Source organism: Oncorhynchus keta, chromosome 6, assembly GCF_023373465.1.
Source record: "Oncorhynchus keta strain PuntledgeMale-10-30-2019 chromosome 6, Oket_V2, whole genome shotgun sequence".
Taxonomy (NCBI): domain Eukaryota; kingdom Metazoa; phylum Chordata; class Actinopteri; order Salmoniformes; family Salmonidae; genus Oncorhynchus; species Oncorhynchus keta.
Window position 1 is genome coordinate 15,269,975 of NC_068426.1, and position 9,639 is coordinate 15,279,613.

The window sequence follows — 9,639 nt, forward strand, 5'->3', positions numbered from 1 at the left end:
AGCACAAATAGAGGTTGCTCCAGTCGTCTGGCTCAGGGCCGGTCTGGTAGTGTCTCCACGCTGACTTGTTGAAGACCGGGAGATGCTCAAAGGACTCACTGGACAGAGCCTGGAGGTCAGAGACAAACACATGGGATGCTGGAGCATGTTGACTCCAATGTTTACCACAGTTGTGTCAAGTTGGCTGGATGTCCTTTGGGTGGTGGACCATTTCTGATACACACGGCAAACTGTTGAGCATGAGAAACCCAGCAACGTTGCAGTTCTTGACACACTCAAGCCAGTGCGCCTGGCACCTACTACCACACACTGTTCAAAGGCACTTAAATATGTTGTCTTGTCCATTCACCTTCTGAATGGCACACATACATGATCCATGTCTCAATTACCTCAAGGCTTAAGAATCCTTCTTTAACCTGTCTCCTCCCCTTCATCTACACTGATTGAAGTGGATTTAACAAGTGACATCAATACGGGATCATAGCTTTCATCTGCAGTCATCTGGTCAGTCTATGTCATGGAAAGAGCAGGTGTTGCTAATATTTTGTAAACTCAGTGTAAATACAACATGATACAGTCAATAAGGAAAGACTTCACACATACACGACTGTTACGATCGTTTGTTGAATGAGGAGACCAAGGTGCAGCATGGTAGGTGAACATCTTACTTTTATTAAAATGACCACCGAAAAACAGCTAAATACAAAACAAATGTAAAGTTCTGCAGGCTACACAGCAACTATACAAACTCAAGATCCCACAAACTAAGGTAGGGAAAAGGCTGCCTAAGTATGATCCCCAATCAGAGACAACTGCCTCTGATTGGGAACCATACCAGGCCAAACAAAGGAATAGGAAAACTAGATTGCCCACCCTAGTCACACCCTGACCTAACCAAAATAGAGAATAAAAAGGATCTGTAAGGTCAGGGCGTGACAACGACAGTTCAAATTACGACCAGTTAATTGATAGCCTACAGAAACTTTATTTTGGTACAACATAAATACCACTCACCTTGAAGAGCTCAACCTGCATATGGAACAGGTGAGATAGCACATAAACCACCTGGATAGCCTTGGAAGGGTCCTTGGCTGAGAAAAGAGGGACATGTATGTTGATGGGAAATATAGCCAATCAATATTTATCAATCATCCTCTATTCATATATCATTACAGTAGTCATGTTTCATGCAATATCACATGGAATAGATATTCATTGGATCTGCTGCATCTCCTGCTGACATTTGCCGTCTCAGACAGAAGCCAATGGGAAACTCTAAGATGAGTTGAAAAGATTAGGGAGGCCTGGTCGACCTGATGAAGATCCGGTTCAGATCGAAGAGTTGTCCATAAAGCAGTTAATTGGGAGCATAAACAGTGTTTGGGCTTTCCTGTTCTTTTCAGGTATTTTTTATTAGCCCAGCACCTACAGTATGTTTTTAAGGATGTGCGTACGAACACAAACTTTTCTAGAAACTCTAAGATGAGGCTAACTTTCCATTCCAGATTACTTTTCCATTCCAGCTAATAAACCAGCCACATCCTAACCAAGAGCATAGCGTATACTCAGACGTCTCATAGGCATCTGCAGAACATTGGGGAAATAGTCATGACACTTACATATTACATTTTAGCCATTTAGCAGATGCTCTTATCTAGAGCGTCTTACAGGAGAAATTAACGTTAAGTGCCTTGCTCAAGGGCACGTCGACAGATGTTCACCTTGTAGGCTCGGGGATTTGAACAAAAAAATTCTAGATCACCTGTACTCCACACACAGAGACGCGTACAAAGCTCTCCCTCCATTTGGTAAATCCGACCATTCCTGATTCCTGCTTACAAGCAAAAATTAAAGCAGGAAACACCAGTGACTCGGTCTATAAAAAAATGGTCAGATGAAGCAGATGCTAAACTACAGTACTGCTTTGCTATCACAGAATGGAACATGTGCCGGGATTCTTCCGATGACATTGAGGAATACACCACATTAGTCACTGGCTTTATCAATTAGTGCATTGAGGACGTCGTCCCCACAGTGACTGTACGTACATACCCCAACCAGAAGCCATGGATTACAGGCAACATTTACACTGAGCTAAAGGGTAGAGCTCTAACCCGGAAGCTTACGAGAAATCCTGCTATGCCCTGTGACGAACCATCAAACAGGCAAAGCGTCAATACAGGGCTAAGATTGAGTCATACTACACTGGCTCTGACACTCGTCGGATGTGGCAGGGCTTACAAACTATTACAGACAACAAAGGGAAGCACAGCCGCGAGCTGCCCAGTGACACAAGCCTACCAGACGAGCAAAATCACTTCTATGCTCGCTTCAAGGCAAGCAACACTGAGGCATGCATGAGAGCATCAGCTGTTCCGGACGACTGTGTGATCACACTCTCCGTAGCCGACGTGAGTAAGACCTTTAAACAGGTCAACATACACAAGGCTGCAGGGCCAGACGGATTACCAGGACGTGTGCTCCGGTCATGTGCTGACCAACTGGCATTTTCAACATGTCCCTCATTGAGTCTGTAATACCAACATGCTTCAAGCAGACCACCATAGACCCTGTGCCCAAGAACACAAAGGCAACCTGCCTAAATGACCACAGACCCGTAGCACTCACGTCTGTAGCCATGAAGTACTTTGAAAGGCTGGTAATGGCTCACATCAACACCATTATCCCAGAAACACTAGACCCACTCTAATTTGCATACCGCCCAAACAGATCCACATATGATGCAATCTCTATTGCACTCCACACTGCCCTTTCCCACCTGGACAAAAGGAACACCTATGTGAGAATTCTGTTCATTGACTAGAGCTCAGCGTCAACACCATAGTACCCTCAAAGCTCATCACCAAGCTAAGGAACCTGGGACTAAACACTTCCCTCTGCAACTGGATCCTGGACTTCCTGACAGGCCGCCCCCAGATGGTGAGGGTAGGTAGCAACACATCTGCCACGCTAATTCTCAACACTGGAGCTCCCCAGGGGTGCGTGCTCAGTCCCCTCCTGTACTCCCTGTTCACCCACGACTGCATGGCCAGGCAGAACTCCAACACCATCATTAAGTTTGCTGACGACACAACAGTGGTAGGCCTGATCACCGACAACGACGAGACAGCCTATAGAGAGGGGGTCAGAGACCTGGCCGGGTGGTGCCAGAATAACAACCTATCCCTCAACATAACCAAGACTAAGGAGATGATTGTGGACTACAGGAAAAGGAGCACCGAGCACGTCCCCATTCTCATCAACGAGGCTGTAGTGGAGCAGGTTGAGAGCTTCAAATTCCTTGGTGTCCACATCAACAACAAACTAGATTGGTCCAAACACACCAAGACAGTTGTGAAGAGGGCATGAAAAAGCCTATTCCCCCTCAGAAAACTAAAAAGATTTGGCATGGGTCCTGAGATCGTAAAAAGGTTCTACAGCTGCAACATCGAGAGCATCCTGACTGGTTGCATCACTGCCTGGTATGGCAATTGCTCGGCCTCCAACTGCAAGGCACTTTAGAGGGTAGTGTGTACGGCCCAGTACATCACTGGGGCAAAGCTGCCTGCCATCCAGGACCTCTACACCAGGCAATGTCAGAGGAAGGCCCTAAAAATGGTCAAAGACCCCAGCCACCCCAGTCATAAACTGTTCTCTCTACTACCACATGGCAAGCAGTACCTGAGTGCCAAGTCTAGGACAAAAATGAGTCTCAACAGTTTCTACCCCCAAGCCATAAGACTCCTGAACAGGTAAACATATGGTTACTCGGACTATCTGCATTGTGTCCCCCCCCCCAACCCCTCTTTTACACTGCTGCTACTCTCTGTTTATCTTATATGCATAGTCCCTTTAACTATACATTCATGTAAGTCATTTCATCCACTGTAGTCATGACATCCACTGTAGTCATGACATCCACTGTAAGTCATAACATCCACTGTAGTCATGACATCCACTATAAGTCATAACATCCACTGTAGTCATAACATCCACTGTAGTCATGACATCCACTGTAGTCATGACATTCACTGTAGTCATAACATCCACTGTAGTCATGACATCCACTGTAGTCATAACATCCACTGTAGTCATGACATCCACTGTAGTCATGACATCCACTGTAGTCATAACATCCACTGTAGTCATGACATCCACTGTAGTCATAACATCCACTGTAGTCATGACATCCACTGTAGTCATGACATCCACTGTAGTCATAACATCCACTGTAATCATGACATCCACTGTAGTCATAACATCCACTATAAGTCATAACATCCACTATAAGTCATAACATCCACTATAAGTGAACGATTTTAGACTGAACTTCTGACACGCACATATAAAAAGCCCACAGTACTGTACATGCTTATTGGCTGGTGATGTGTACTTACAGTGCTGGTTGATGAGCATGCGGAAGGATATCCTTATGGTGTAGAAGCGATCCAGAAAGTATTCAATTAATCAATCAAATGTATTTATAAAGCCCTTTTTACATCAGCAGATGTCACAAAGTGTTATACAGAAACCCCAAACAGCAAGCAATGCAGATGTAGAAGCGTTGCTGCTGATGAAAAGGTCAAAGCCAAACTTCTGCTTGTACTCTATGACACACTGATCCATGGTGGGGACCACGTCATTGTGCCCGTTATGGATTTTGACCAGGATGTCTAGAAAGCTGTTACAGAGAAATATGGTGTGAGGACCCTCAGAAGTCTTTGTGCTGTTGAAGATGTGGTGGGTACCTGGTGTCACTGTGTACATGTCAACTCACTCGCTGGACACCTTGTGCTCATAGTCCAGCAGCTCCCCAAAGCTCTTGATTTACCTGATATTTTGCTTATTTATACAACTGTGCTTCATCTAATATCAGAACCGAATGTACACGGTGCAAGTAACCAATGCTATTTGAGATTCTGCGCAGATTATTACAGCAATTGTGAAGATCTCCACAAACCTGCAATGACCTATGCATGCTATCTTGAACATGCACACTTTATATGATTACATAAGAATAAATGTATAGTTACAGTAACCTCAAAATGTGGCCATGGATATGTTACTCATTTTAAGGTTGAATAAATACTGTTACATTAGTTTGTAAAATGGCCTTAACTTTAGGCTATTTACTGTATTGAAAACGTTATATTGAATTGTGTTTGGTTGAAAACGCAACCAAATATGAACATTTAAAGGAGCTGTATCCACTGCGTGGATGGTTCCATCTGAGCCACTGGCTTAATCCCATTCTTTAACTTTGATTTTTGGTTGGAGATGTGAATCCAACATACAGTATAATTTATTAATTTGTCGACAAGTTAATAGGCTATATTGTTTTTCAAAAGTGATATTGAGTGGTGTTTGGTTGTCAACGCAACCAAATATCAACATTTGAAAGAGATGTGTTTTCTGTTTGGATAATTCCACCACTGACTTAGTCTGACTTTAATTCTAGTTCATTTAAATGTAATACCTACATGTTTCAAGCAGACCACAATAGTCCCTGTGCCCAAGAACGTCAAGGTAACATGTCTAAATGACTATGTCCCCGTAGCACTCGCATCTGTAGCCATGAAATGCTTTGTTCAACACCATCATCCCAGACACCCTGGACCCACTCCAATTCGCATACCACCCCAACAGATCCACAAATCACCACACAATCTCCACACTGCCCTTTCCCACCTGGACAAAATATACATCTACGTGAGAATGCTGTTCACTGACTACAGCTCAGCATTCAACACCATAGTGCCATCCAAGCTCATCCCTAAGCTAAGGACCCTGGGACTGAACATCTCCCTCTGCAACTGTATCTTGGACTTCCTGATGGGATGGCCTCATGTGGTAAGGGTAGGTAACAACACATCGCCACGCTAACCCTCAACATGGGGGCCCCTCAGGGGTCCGTGCTTAGTCTCCTTCTGTACTCCTTGTTCACACACAACTGTGCGGCAGCGCATGACTCCAACATAATAATTAAGTTTGCAGACGACACAAAGGTGGTAGGCCTGATCACCGGCGATGATGAGACAGCCTATAGGGAGGTCAGAGACCTGGCAGTGTGGTGCCAGGACAACAACTTATCCCTCAACATCAGCAAGACAAAGGAGCTGATCATGCACTGCATTAAATGGAGGGCCGAGCACACCCAATTCACATTGATGGGGATGTAGTGGAGTGGGTTGATAACTTCATGTTCCTCTGTGTCTACATCACTAAGGATCTATCATGGTCCAAACACACCAATACAGTTATGAAGAGGGCACGACAATGCCTCTTCTACCCTCAGGAGGCTGAAAAGATTTTGGCATGTGCCCTCAGATCCTCAAAAAGTTCTACAGCTACACTATTGAGAGCATCTTGATTGGCTGCATCACTGCTTGATAAGGCAACTGCTTGGGAGATTATGAATGGCATTCTACCAAACTTTCCATCAATACTGTTCCTCAAGTAAATGTGTTTTAGAGACATTTTCAGTGGCAATTGTTAAAAATACAAATAAATTAAAGTTAAAAAATGGGTCTCAGAATCACTTGTGGAACTGTCGTAGAGTAAAAGTCACCCGTCTTATTTTCAATACAGTGGCAACCCTATACCATATCTGTGTCCATGATATTCAAACTCTTGCAGAACTTCTTTCTATACTCACCGAAGTCCAGAAATGGCTTTATAGACATTGACGAGGGAGAAAAATAGAATATTATTTTAGGTTTCGATGTAACCCAAGAAAGGAACGGTAACTGAACTAAATATCTATCGCCCCGTAGCACTCACTTCTGTCTTCATGAAGTGCTTTCAGAGGCTAGGTAAGGATCATATCAATCAAATCAAATCAAATTTATTTATATAGCCCTTCGTACATCAGCTGATATCTCAAAGTGCTGTACAGAAACCCAGCCTAAAACCCCAAACAGCAAGCAATGCAGGTGTAGAAGCACGGTGGATAGGAAAAACTCCCTAGAAAGGCCAAAACCTAGGAAGAAACCTAGAGAGGAACCAGGCTATGTGGGGTGGCCAGTCCTCTTCTGGCTGTGCCGGGTGGAGATTATAACAGAACATGGCCAAGATGTTCAAATGTTCATAAATGACCAGCATGGTCGAATAATAACAAGGCAGAACAGTTGAAACTGGAGCAGCAGCACAGTCAGGTGGACCTGGGGACAGCAAGGAGTCATCATGTCAGGTAGTCCTGGGGCATGGTCCTAGGGCTCAGGTCCTCCGAGAGAGAGAAAGAAAGAGAGAAATAGAGAGAGCATATGTGGGGTGGCTCGTCCTCTTCTGGCTGTGCCGGGTTGAGATTATAACAGAACATGGCCATGATGTTCAAATGTTCATAAATGACCAGCATGGTTGAATAATAGTAAGGCAGAACAGTTGAAACTGGAGCAGCAGCATGGCCAGGTGGACTGGGGACAGCAAGGAGTCATCATGTCAGGTAGTCCTGGGGCATGGTCCTAGGGTTCAGGTCAGTTGAAACTGGAGCAGCAGCATGGCCAGGTGGACTGGGGACAGCAAGGAGTCATCATGTCAGGTAGTCCTGGGGCATGGTCCTAGGGCTCAGGTCCTCCGAGAGAGAGAAAGAAAGAAGAGAATTAGAGAACGCACACTTAGATTCACACAGGACACCGAATAGGACAGGAGAAGTACTCCAGATATAACAAACTGACCCTAGCCCCGACACAAACTACTGCAGCATAAATACTGGAGGCTGAGACAGGAGGGGCCAGGAGACACTGTGGCCCCATCCGAGGACACCCCCGGACAGGGACAAACAGGAAGGATATAACCCCAACTTTGCACAGCCCCCACACCACTAGAGGGATATCTTCAACCACCAACTTACCATCCTGAGACAAGGCTGAGTATAGCCCACAAAGATCTCCGCCACGGCACAGCCCAAGGGGGGCGCCAACCCAGACAGGATGACCACGACAGTGAATCAACCCACTCAGGTGACGCACCCCCTGCAGGGACGGCATGAGAGAGCCCCAGTAAGCCAGTGACTCAGCCCCTGTAATAGGGTTAGGGGCAGAGAATCCCAGTGGAAAGAGGGGAACCGGCCAGGCAGAGACAGCAAGGGCGGTTCGTTGCTCCAGAGCCTTTCCGTTCACCTTCCCACTCCTGGGCCAGACTACACTCAATCATATGACCCACTGAAGAGATGAGTCTTCAGTAAAGACTTAAAGGTTGAGACCGAGTTTGCGTCTCTGACATGGGTAGGCAGACCGTTCCATAAAAATTGAGCTCTATAGGAGAAAGCCCTGCCTCCAGCTGTTTGCTTAGAAATTCTAGGGACAATTAGGAGGCCTGCGTCTTGTGACCGTAGCGTACGTGTAGGTATGTACGGCAGGACCAAATCAGAGAGATAGGTACGAGCAAGCCCATGTAATGCTTTGTAGGTTAGCAGTAAAACCTTAAAATCAGCCCTTGCTTTGACAGGAAGCCAGTGTAGAGAGGCTAGCACTGGAGTAATATGATTACATTTTTTGGTTCTAGTCAGGATTCTAGCAGCCGTATTTAGCACTAACTGAAGTTTATTTAGTGCTTTATCCGGGTAGCCGGAAAGTAGAGCATTGCAGTAGTCTAACCTAGAAGTGACAAAAGCAGTTTGTCACAAAAGTTTCTGATTTTTGCAATATTACGTAGATGGAAAAAAGCTGTCCTCGAAATGGTCTTGATATGTTCTTCAAAAGAGAGATCAGGGTCCAGAGTAACGCCGAGGTCCTTCACAGTTTTATTTGAGACGACTGTACAACCATTAAGATTAATTGTCTGTTTCAACAGAAGATATTTTTGTTTCTTGGGACCTAGAACAAGCATCTCTGTTTTGTCCGAGTTTAATAGTAGAAAGTTTGCAGCCATCCACTTCCTTATGTCTGAAACACATGCTTCTAGCGAGGGCAATTTTGGGGCTTCACCATGTTTCATTGAAATGTACAGCTGTGTGTCATCCGCATAGCAGTGAAAGTTAACATTATGTTTTCGAATAACATCCCCAAGAGGTAAAATGTATAGTGAAAACAATAGTGGTCCTAAAACGGAACCTTGAGGAACACCGAAATTTACAGTTGATTTGTCAGAGGACAAACCATTCACAGAGACAAACTGATATCTTTCCGACAGATAAGATCTAAACCAGGCCAGAACATGTCCGTGTAGACCAATTTGGGTTTCCAATCTCTCCAAAAGAATGTGGTGATCGATGGTATCAAAAGCAGCACTAAGGTCTAGGAGCACGAGGACAGATGCAGAGCCTCGGTCCGATGCCATTAAAATGTAATTTACCACCTTCACAAGTGCCGACTCAGTGCTATGATGGGGTCTAAAACCAGACTGAAGCATTTCGTATACATTGTTTGTCTTCAGGAAAGCAGTGAGTTTCTGCGCAACAGCCTTCTCTAAAATGTTTGAGAGGAATGGAAGATTCGATATAGGCCGATAGTTTTTATATTTTCTGGGTCAAGGTTTGGCTTTTTCAAGAGAGGCTTTATTACTGCCACTTTTAGTGAGTTTGGTACACATCAAGTGGATAGAGAGCCATTTATTATGTTCAACATAGGAGGGCCAAGCACAGGAAGCAGCTCTTTCAGTAGTTTAGTTGGAATAGGGTCCAGTATGCAGCTTGAAGGTTTA